We start from the raw sequence: 11403 nt of genomic DNA, 5'->3' as shown, positions 1-11403 counted from the left end.
TTATTTTATTATTTTTTGTAATGACCATCTACTATAAAAGGGGGAATCATTGTAAACTATGCACACACGGAATAGATTGGAACAAAATCTTTTCTCATATACAAAGTTCTCATTGTGCTCGTTTTACTGGATCTTATTCATTCTTTCTGTTCGTCATTGTCATTGTCATAATCAAAATACTCGTATTGTTATCTTTATACCAAAGGGTATTACGTATCCTTAGAACCATACATAAATTTAACATTATCCGATTTTTCGGGTAAATAATTTGACGCCCACCGTGGAGCTAAGGATAACAGTGATTGTGTGATATAAATCTACACTACACACCAGCTTACAACTTCAAATCAGCAATGGCTTTACCTATCGACCACGAAGTCGGCCTTCAAGGTGAAACTAACAACTTGGCACCCGGGGCCGGAAGGCCACCTAACGATGGCACTGAGGCTCGAATCGAAGTACCCGATATTCGAGTCGAAGTACCATTGGATGTCAATTCACAAATAGCTCTAGAGGTGAATCAACGTTCCGAACCGGAAAGAAACATTCAAGGCGATACTCGATCCGTTGCCCGAGACACTCATATCGCGGGAGAAATCGGGGCCGGCTTACGTATGATCTTCGAGATGCTACAAACCCAACAAGTAGCGATAGCTCAGTTACAGAGCCAAATTCATATACAAAGCAGACCGGATTCCAATCCGCTTCGAGAAATCACCCCCAGAACGGAGCCCGCCATAGTGAAATCAAACGAGCAAGAATCGGGGACCACTCCCAAAATTACTAAATGCCTTGAGGAACTCACAAAACGAGTCGAAGCCAATGACAAAAGAGTGGAAACGTACAATGCCAGGGTTGATAAAATCCCGGGACTCCACCAATGATAAAAGGGCTTGATTCAAAAAATTTCATACAAAAGCCTTTTCCCTCGAGTGCGGAACCAAAACCAATCCCCAAAAAATTTCGTATGCCCGAAATTCCCAAATATAACGGTAAGACCGATCCTAACGAACATGTCACCTCTTACACATGTGCCATCAAAGGTAACGATTTGGAGGACGATGAGATCGAATCCGTGTTGTTGAAAAAGTTCGGGGAGACCCTCTCGAAGGGAGCAATGATCTGGTATCACAATTTACCACAAAATTCCATCGATTCTTTTTCCATGTTAGTAGATTCGTTCGTAAAGTCACATGCTGTGCCATAAAGGTTGCGACAAGGAAGTCAGACCTATTCAAAGTAAAGCAAAGAGGTAATGAAGCGCTGAGGGAATTCGTATCCCGATTTCAAATGGAACGCATGGAATTGCCACCGGTCACAGACGATTGGGTCGTGCAAGCTTTCACCCAAGGGTTGAACGAGCTAAGTTCAACAACATCACGTCGGATGAAAAAACATTTGATTGAATATCCAGCAATAACTTGGGCAGATATACACAACCGATATCGATCGAAGATTAGGGTCGAGGATGATCAGTTGGGAGCCCCGTATGGACCCGTGCATCAGAACAAGACAGCTACTAAAACAAAAGGGAGATCGACAGAGAACAAAGGTCGAACAGAGACCGATATCAACTGTACGTCGTAGATCGGATGAACAACGATTCAGCACGCAATACAGTTCGGAACAATCGAAGGATTGATCGAGGGAAAAATTCTCGGGGACTTATGAGCAAGAGCGGCTTTGATAAAAATGCCGATCCTATAGAAACACCTCGATTATCAGAATATAACTTCAGTGTTGGTGCGTCCGCCATCGTGTCGGCTATCGGACGCATCTAAGACATTAAATGGCCTCGACCCATACAGACCGATCCTACCCAAAGGAATCCCAATCAAATGTGTGAATATCATGGCACCCATGGCCACAGAACGGAAGATTGCAGGCAAATAAGAGAGGAAGTAGCCCGCTTATTTAACAAAGGGCACATTCGGGAATTTCTGAGTGATAGAGCGAAGAACCATTTTAAAAACAGGGATTTCGACAAGCAAAACGAGCAAGAAGAACCGCAGTACGTCATTCACATGATCATCGGCGGCGTCGATACCCCTCAAGGACCGGTGCTTAAACGCACTAAAACGTCGATTGTGAGGGAAAAGCAATCTCGGACTCAAGATTACGCACCCATGGGGACTTTGTCCTTCGAGGATAAAGATACAGACGGAGTCATCCAACCTCATAACGATGCACTGGTAATATCCTTACTCATGAATAAAACTAAAATTAAGTGTGTGTTAATCGATCCAGGTAGCTCAGCCAACATCGTCAGATTGAAGGTCATAGAACAGCTCGACCTACAGGACCAGATCGTACCCGCAACTCTGGTTCTAAACGGATTCAATATGGCATGTGAAACCACCAAAGGCGAGATAATCCTACCGATAAACATGGTCGGAACCGTCTAAGAAACAAAGTTGCACGTTATCGAAGGCGACATGAGATACAACGCCCTTTTCGGAAGGCCAGGGGTCCACAACATGAGAGATGTACCTTCGACCCTACACCAGGTCTTCAAATTCCCAACATCGAGAGGTGTTGAAATAATGAACGGAGAACAACCGTCCGCAAAAGAAATGTTCGCCGTCAAGGAAGCAAAATCAGTATCCCCGCCTTCGCCGAGAAAGGGATCGGGCTCAGAAGGAGAGCGGAACACCAAATAGCAATCACAGAAGTCGGCTTCGACCCAGCCAGATAACCAGAAGATCGAAGAAGATGATCAGAGGATCCCTCGATCATTCGTGATCCCCGATGATTCTGACGCCACCAAATCAACAATTGAGGAACTGGAGCAAGTCATACTAATCGAGCACTGGCCCGAACGAAAGGTATACCTAGGAACGGAGTTGAGCCCCGAACTTAGGAAGAAACTTGTTTGATTTCTTATCAATAACATTGATTGTTTTGCCTGGTCCCATTTAGATATAACAGGGATCCCACCAGACATAACGACGCATCGGCTAAGCTTGGACCCTGGGTTCAGATTGGTGAAGCAAAAAAGAAGACCCCAGTCCGAGGAAAAGCACGCATTCATAAAGGACAATATAACCAAACTTCTCAAGATAGGGTCCATTCAGGAGGTGAAATATCCTTAATGGTTAGCCAATGTGGTTGTAGTGCCTAAAAAAGGGAACAAACTTAGAATGTGTGTGGACTATAAGGATTTGAACAAAGCATGCCCCAAAGATTCCTTTCCGCTGCCCAACATCGATCGCATGATCGATGCCACGGTCGGCCACGAGATCCTCACTTTTCTCGATGCCTATTCCGGGTATAATCAAATCCAGATGAACCCGGAGGACCAGGAAAAGACCTCATTTGTAACCAAATATGGAACATATTGTTATAATATGATACCCTTCAGGCTAAACAATGCGGGGGCTACTTACCAACGCCTAGTAAATAAAATGTTTGAAGAATAAATAGGTAAATCAATGGAAGTTTATATTGATGACATGCTAGTTAAGTCCTTGTGCGCAGAGGACCATTTGACCCATTTGCAGGAAACGTTCGAGATTTTGAGGAAATACAACATGAAGTTCAACCCCGAAAAATGTGCTTTCGGGGTTGGTTCGGGCAAGTTCCTCGGCTTCATGGTATCAAATCGGGGAATCGAGAATAACTCTGACAAAATCAAGGCCATCGAAGACATCGCCATCGTGGACAGCGTGAAAGTTGTACTAAGGCTAACGGGACGGATCACAGCCTTAGGCCGATTCATTTCGAGATCATTAGATCGAATTCACAAATGTTTCTCTCTACTAAAAAAGAAGAACGGTTTCGCTTGGACACCGGAATGCCAACAAGCATTAGAGGAACTAAAACGATATCTATCGAGCCCACCACTACTTCACACTCCAAAAACAAACGAAAAACTTTGCTTGTACTTGGCAGTATCGGAAGTCGCCGTAAGTAGTGTCCTAGTTCGGGAAGAGCAAGGTACGCAATTTCCCGTTTATTATATAAGTCGGACCTTAGGAGAAGCGGAAACTAGGTATCCCCACCTAGAAAAATTGGCAGTTACACTGATAAGCGCCTCTAGAAAGTTAAGACTGTACTTTCAATGTCACCCCATATGCGTATTAACCACCTACCCACTTTGTAATATTTTGCATAAGCCCGTACTATCAGGACGATTGGCCAAATGGGTCGTCGAACTCAGTGGGTACGATATCCAATATCAACCCCGTACGGCCATCAAGTCTCAAATTTTAGCAGACTTCGTGGCCGATTTCACGCCAACTCTCGTACCCGAAGTCGAAAAAGAAGTCCTGTTGAAATCAGGTACATCATCAGGGGTATGGATCCTTTTTACGGACGGGGCTTCGAACGTGAAAGGGTCCGGGCTAGGCATAGTTTTGAAACCACCCACATGTAACACTATTAGGCAATCTATTAAAACTATCAGGTTGACTAACAACGAGGCCGAGTATGAAGCCATGATTGCAGGTCTCGAGCTAGCTAGAAACTTGGGAGCAGAAGTCATTGAAGACAATTATGACTCTTTGCTGGTGGTGAGTCAAGTAAACAAAACCTTCGAAGTTTGAGAAGGTAGAATGCAAAGGTATTTATACAAACTGCTTGTCACTTTATACCATTTCAAACAATGGACTTTACGGCATGTTCCACGAGAACAGAATAATGAGGCTGATACGCTTGGAAATTTGGGATCGTCGGTCGAGGTAGATGACTTGGGCTCGGGGACTGTTGTTCAACTTTCGAGATCGGTAATCGAAGAAGGTCACGCCGAGATAAATTCTACAAGCCTAACCTGGAATTGGAGAAACAAGCATATTGAATACTTAAAGAGTGGAAAGCTCCCATCGAACCTTAAAGATTCTAGGACCCTACGGACTAAAGCTGCTAGATTCGCGTTGGCTTCGGACGGAACGTTGTACCGAAGGACATTCGATAGACCATTGGTAGTATGCTTGGGTCCGGGAGATACCGACTACATCCTACAGGAAGTGCACGAGGGCACTTATAGGAATCACTCTGGTGCCGATACATTAGTTCGAAAAATAATCAGAGCATGGTATTATTGGATCGATATGGGCAAAGATGCGAAGGAATTTGTTCGTAAATGTGACAAATGTCAAAGGTTTGCGCCAATGATCCATCAACCCGGAGAGCAACTTCACTCAGTGGTAAGAAATAGATTTCAGTCTTCCTACGTTTGATCGAGTTCAAGTGGTAAGAAGTCGGAGTAGAATTTTGGGAGTAAGCTTCGAAGTCAGTACTAACGAGCCTCGAGTCCGAAGGTTGCTCGAGGAGTCGGCTCGATAACCTTATCGAGCCCGTGAGCAAATCAATCCGCAAGGCACTGCTTCGAGGTCGGAAATGCGCGATGCCTATCCCGAAGGGCTCGACCCAGTAACGAGTTCGAGCCAGTATCGAGCTCACAGACAAGAGTCGTTGCAACCGCATCAAGAGAGAGAATCTTGGCGGGAATCGAAAAAAAGACAAATTATCATGGGTCCTCCACTATATGCTTTATTTTATTATTTTTTGTAATGACCCTCTACGATAAAAGGGGGAATCCTTGTAAGCTATGCACACACCAAACACACGGAATAGATTGGAACAAAAAGATCTTTTCTCATATACAAAAATCTCATTGTGCTCGTTTTACTGGATCTTATTCATTCTTTCTGTTCGTCATTGTCATTCTCATAATCAAAATACTCGTATTGTTATCTTTATATCAAAGGGTATTACGTATTCTTAGAACCATACACAAATTTAACATTATCCGATTTTTCGGGTAAACAGTTATCATTTACACTAAATTACCTTTTCTGTAATTACCTACTAAGATCCCTCTTTGTGTAAATAATCTATTGCATATTTAATGTATACCACTTAAACTCACAATGTTTCATATGCTTAAGCACATGTTACGTGGGCAAAATGAGGGGTACAATTTGAATAACGAGGATACACACAATTGAGTTAGTTGGGACATTGAATTTTGGATATCATATGGTTTAATTAAAAGATGAGGGTACAATTGCTATAATTTAGATAAAACGAACTTGCATAGTTGACTTGTTATCTTATCAAATTTTCTATTCGTTGTGATATCAGTAATCAGACTCACAAAACAAAGCTTACGAGTTCGAATCATTTCTCATTGTCATGCACTAACGAAAACAATAGAACTTGCCTACCAACAACTAACAAGAATAAAATATACACTAGTACTCCATCTTATAGTAGTTCTCACTGGCGCAGACTCCAACTGGTAGGTTTAAGATATGAGAAAATCTATTCCACCAATAAGCTTTCAGATTTTGATATTAAAGTTGGACCCACGATTTAATTATTATAATTTATTTTTCTCTCTTTTTATTGTTCTTTTTAGTGTGTAGTTTGTTGAAATGACCGTGTGAGTGTATGACTTCTCACATCATGCTGATGTTGACTAAAGTGAATTTTCTGTCCACAACAAATAAAATAAAAGGGAAATTAAAAAAAAACAAGTAGTCTTTTGCTAATTATTGTGTCTAAGGAAAATGTAAAAACACCCTCAAAAGTCATAAAATCTTATTTTAGCACTGAAATATTTTCACCATTTTGAGAATTAGAATGTGAAGAGAGCAAAAGAGGAGATCTATGGTAAGTCTTTTTTTTTTTTTTGAATGCGGAAGTGGACTATGAAATACTAACAAGTTAAATTCGCATGATTGAGCTGAAACAAATATCAGATTTAGAGAAGAGAAGAAGCATTTCGAGAAGAGAAAGCAAAGAATGAAATCTTCATCTTCAATTGTATCGGAATTACACTGTACAACTCTATATAACTAATTTTTACTCTAACCAACTAAGTAGAGCCAACTCATGGACAACTGTACAATTAACAGACTACTACGCTAACTATAGTTACACGCTGAACTAACTATAGTTAAGTTAAAACACATGTGAGCTAAGGCACTATATGCGTGGACGTATCCTTTACACACCCCCCCCCCCCCAAGCTAGGACTACTGAAGATGTTCTTCAGTCTTAGCTTGGACACCAAATAACCATGTTGAGATCGCCCAAGTCCCTTTGTTAGCAAGTCAGCTTCCTGTTCTACAGTAGGTACATAGATGGTTTGAATCAGTCCCTGTTGAACCTTTTCTTGAATAAAATGACAGTCAATATCAATATGTTACATGCGTTCATGAAACATATAGTTCACAACAATTTGAATAGATGATTTGCTATCACAATAGATGGGAACAGAAGAAGAATGAGGGATACCCAACTCCTTGAACAGACCAAGAATCCAAATCACCTAAGTTACTGTAGAGGACAAACTCTTAAATTCAGCCCCTGCTGCGCTGCGAGAGATAGTTGACTGCTTCTTGGACTTCCAAGAAATCAAGGAGCTACCAAACTTGACAAAATGCCCTGTGACACACATGTGTGTTGGGGCAAGCAGCCCAATCAACATCACAAAAAGCTGAGAGAGAATCTGAGTAGGTAGCACTCAATAAAATATTCAGACCAGGACTAGACTTAACATATCTCATGACCCTCAAAGCATCTTCCATATGGGAAGTCTTGGATCTATGCATTAACTGTCTCAAACACTGCACTACAAATGAAATGTCAAGACGAGTAATAGTTAAGTAGAGCAATTTCCCTAGCAAGCTCTGATAGGGGCCAGGATTAGAGAGCATGGAATCACAAGTAGAAGTTATATGATCATCAAATTTAGTGGTAGTTAATTTGAGGTTCTGCTCCATAGGAGAATGGACAGGTTTGGACCCTGCTAACCCTATATGAGAGATCAAATCCAAGGCATACTTGCATTGGTGCATCAAGATCCCCCTGCCACTCCTAGCAAAGTCAATGCCCAAGAAAAATTTAAGCTCACCAAGTTTTTTGATTTTAAAACTAGACTGCAGATCATCCTTGGTCTTGGTCTGTTGTATAAGCATCATATCATCACCTGTGATCAACAGGTCATCAACATAGACTAAAACCACCACCAACTTTCCTTCGACTCGCTTGATGAACAAGGAATAGTCTAGGTGGCTCTGTGTAAAACCAGAATTCAGCAATGTTGTGAACAATTTGATGTTCCACTGTCTAGAAGCCAGCTTAAGTGCATAGAGTCACTTAAGAAGTTTGCACACTAAGGACTTATCAGTGGAATCATTGAACCCCTGTGGAACTTCATATATACCTCCTCAAAGAAATCAACATGCAAAAATATATTGTACACATCTATTTGATGGATGGTCCAATGCCTTGAAACTGCTATGGAAAGCACACTCCGGATAGTCACCATTTTCACCACATATGAGAATGTATCTTGGTAGTCTAAGCCTTCTTTCTGATTGTACCATTTTGCCACACATGTGGCTTTAAATCTTTCAACTTCACCAGAAGCCTTGTATTTGATCTTATAGACGCATTTATATTCAATACCCTTCTTTCCCTTAGATAGAGGAACAAGAGCCCATGTGTTATTTTTTTCTAAGGCCTTGATTTCTGAATGTACAGCTTCTACCCACCTCTTATCTTTAACTACCTCTTGGTAAGTCATTGGTTCTACTTCACTAGAAAATTGGGACAGATAGCTTTGATATTTAGGTGAAATGTGATCATAGGTGAGTACCTCAGAAAGAGGATATTTGCAGGAGCCATCTGACTTCCCCTTGGTATGCTGAACATAATCCTGCACGCATATGGGAGGTTTAGACACTCTCCCTAATTTCCTAATCTTCTGATCATGTGTGTGAGGATCACAGCTAAATGCTGGAACATCAGCAATAGTGGAATCAATAGGCATAGAAGCACCATTAGGAATTGTAGTAGGTACAGTATTTGTGGAGTGGGAAGTCTCAGGTAGAGTGGAAGAGCATGGTGCTAATTGTGTACAAAGTTCCTTGTGTGGAACCTGTATTGCAATTGAAGCTGAATCTGTGATAAAATCATGTCTAGGAACATAAGTAGAGTCCAGAAAAATGTATGCTAAACTAAGGTCCAGTGATTGGAAAGGAAACACATCCTCATAAAAGACTGCATCTCTATTAATGAAGAAAACTCTGTGCTCCAGGTCTAACAGCCTATAACCTTTTTGGTGTGCTGCATACCCCAATAGAATAGACCTCACAACCCTTGGCTCAAACTTATCATGCTTGATTATGTTTGTTGAAAAGCACATGCATCATGTCACTCTCAAGTGTGAAATAAAAGGTTGTTTGCCATGTAACATTTCATAAGGGGATTTGCCTGCAAAAATTGAGGAGGAAATCATGTTGATGATATAAACAGTTTTGTGAATACAATGGCCAAATTACCTAACATGCAAGTGTCCCTGGATTCTGATAGCTCTGGCAGTCTCAAGTATATGCCTATGTCTTCTTTCAACCACCCAATTTTACTGAGTGTGTATGGGCAAGAACTTTGATGCACAATATCATGCAATTGACACAAATTCTTGCAAGAATGATTAAAAAACTCTTCTCCATTATCTGATCTAAACACCTTAATTTGCTTACCATATTGTGTCTTGACAAGGGCAATAAAATTTTTGAGTAAGAAGGCCACATCAGACTTTAGTCTCAAAAGAAACACCCAAGTCCATCCAGTGAAATCATCCACTAAGGTAAGGAAAAATCTCATTCCATTATGAGTAGTAACTTTATAAGGACCCCAAATATCCATGTGTACCAAGTCAAAACTAGATAAGCTTATACTCTTACTAAGTAGAAATGGTATTCTAGTTTGCCTTGCTAGTGGACATATCTCTCACTTATTCAATTGATTGTTACAAGAGAAACTGTATTATTCAGTAGGCTAGGAATTTTACTAAGAACCTACATTGGGACATGTCCTGTTCGTTTATGCCATAAGTCTGCACCTGTCACATGAGTTGCTGCAAAGGCTCGATTCACTTTCCTTCCAACTGATCAAGACAACACATATAATACAACCTCCTCTTTACCAATCTCTTTCACCTTCCGAGACAAGAGGTCCTGAAATACACAATATTGTGGAAAGAATATGATACGGCATTTCAAATCCTTTGTCATATTAGACACTGACAAAGATTGAACTTGAAAGTTAGGACACAAAGAACATCTTTAAGAGTATCACCTCATGTGAGTTGACATTCCCCCATATGTGAAATAGTGGTTGAATCTCCATTAGGTAATTGAATGTGTCTTTTGCTTCATACTGATAGTTTATTATATAATAAGTCTTTAGTACTAGTCATATAGTTCGTAGCACCAGTATCTACAATCCATTTACAAAGTACCATATTCTTACAAAATTCTATATTACCACGAAAGCATTTACCTACCATGTGAGCATTGGCATCTCCAACAGAGTTCTTATTTTACAGTTGTATAAGTTGATTGTACTGATCTTGTGTGAAGAACTGGGTTGGAACTGCTACATTACTCATCTGTTGATTAGGCATTAGTGGGGTCTGAGACAACTGCCCTGATCCTTCTAGCAAAACTGCATTCACTTTTCTCTTTGGCTTGAAATTTGGAGGATAACCTACAATCTAGTAGCAATTCTCCTTTAGGTGTCCTATTTCTTACAAAAAATTATATTTTATTAGTTTATAGCAGTCTTTTATAGTATGCTATTTTAGGTGACAAAAGTCACCTTCCAAACTATAATTTCTTCTTTTTTTATTTCCTGATTGTGAAGTAAACAGAGCAGTAGGCTCAATGTTTCCCGCATTTCCATAACTGCTACCACTGATCATGCGCCTGATTTCATCTTGAACTACCATAGCATAAGCTTTGTTGATAGACGGCAAGGTAGGCATTAAGAAGATTTGGCTTCTAGCTCGTTCAAAGCTATCACTTAATTCCATGAGAAATTGTAATAAGCGTTGATATTCCAACTGTTCAACATACTCTATAGCTGGAGGTGGAGGCAATATGGAATCATACTCTGCCCATATGTCTCTGAGCTTGATAAATCATGTAGAAACAGAAGAAATTACTTGAGTCATTGCGAAAATCTCCTTGTGCAGATAGTATGGCCTCGATCCATTGACTTTATCAAAACGTTCCTTGAACGTAGCCCACATTGTTCGAGCATTAGATGAGAAAAGTACTCCAGTTAACAAATCCTTACTAACACTACTCATTAACCACGAGGTCACAATCGCATTGCATCGATACCATTGGTGTGCTAACTCAGATCCAAAGTCCTTCTTTGAAATCGATCTGTCGACTAGACACAATTTATTTTTTCCTAACAAAGCAACCTTCACCGCATGACTCTAGAGAGTGTAGTTCTCCATTCTAGTTAGCCCTACAGACATTGATCTAGGTCCATCGGAAGGATGTAGATATAGAGGGTGATTGTGATCGAGAATTATGGATCCCTCGATCGTAGTAGCTCCGTTGTTTACAGTACTGCTTGATTCATCAGAAATCGCCA

Source organism: Nicotiana tabacum, chromosome 15, assembly GCF_000715075.1.
Source record: "Nicotiana tabacum cultivar K326 chromosome 15, ASM71507v2, whole genome shotgun sequence".
In the NCBI taxonomy this organism is placed as follows: Eukaryota; Viridiplantae; Streptophyta; class Magnoliopsida; order Solanales; family Solanaceae; genus Nicotiana; species Nicotiana tabacum.
This window is presented reverse-complemented; position numbering follows the sequence as displayed.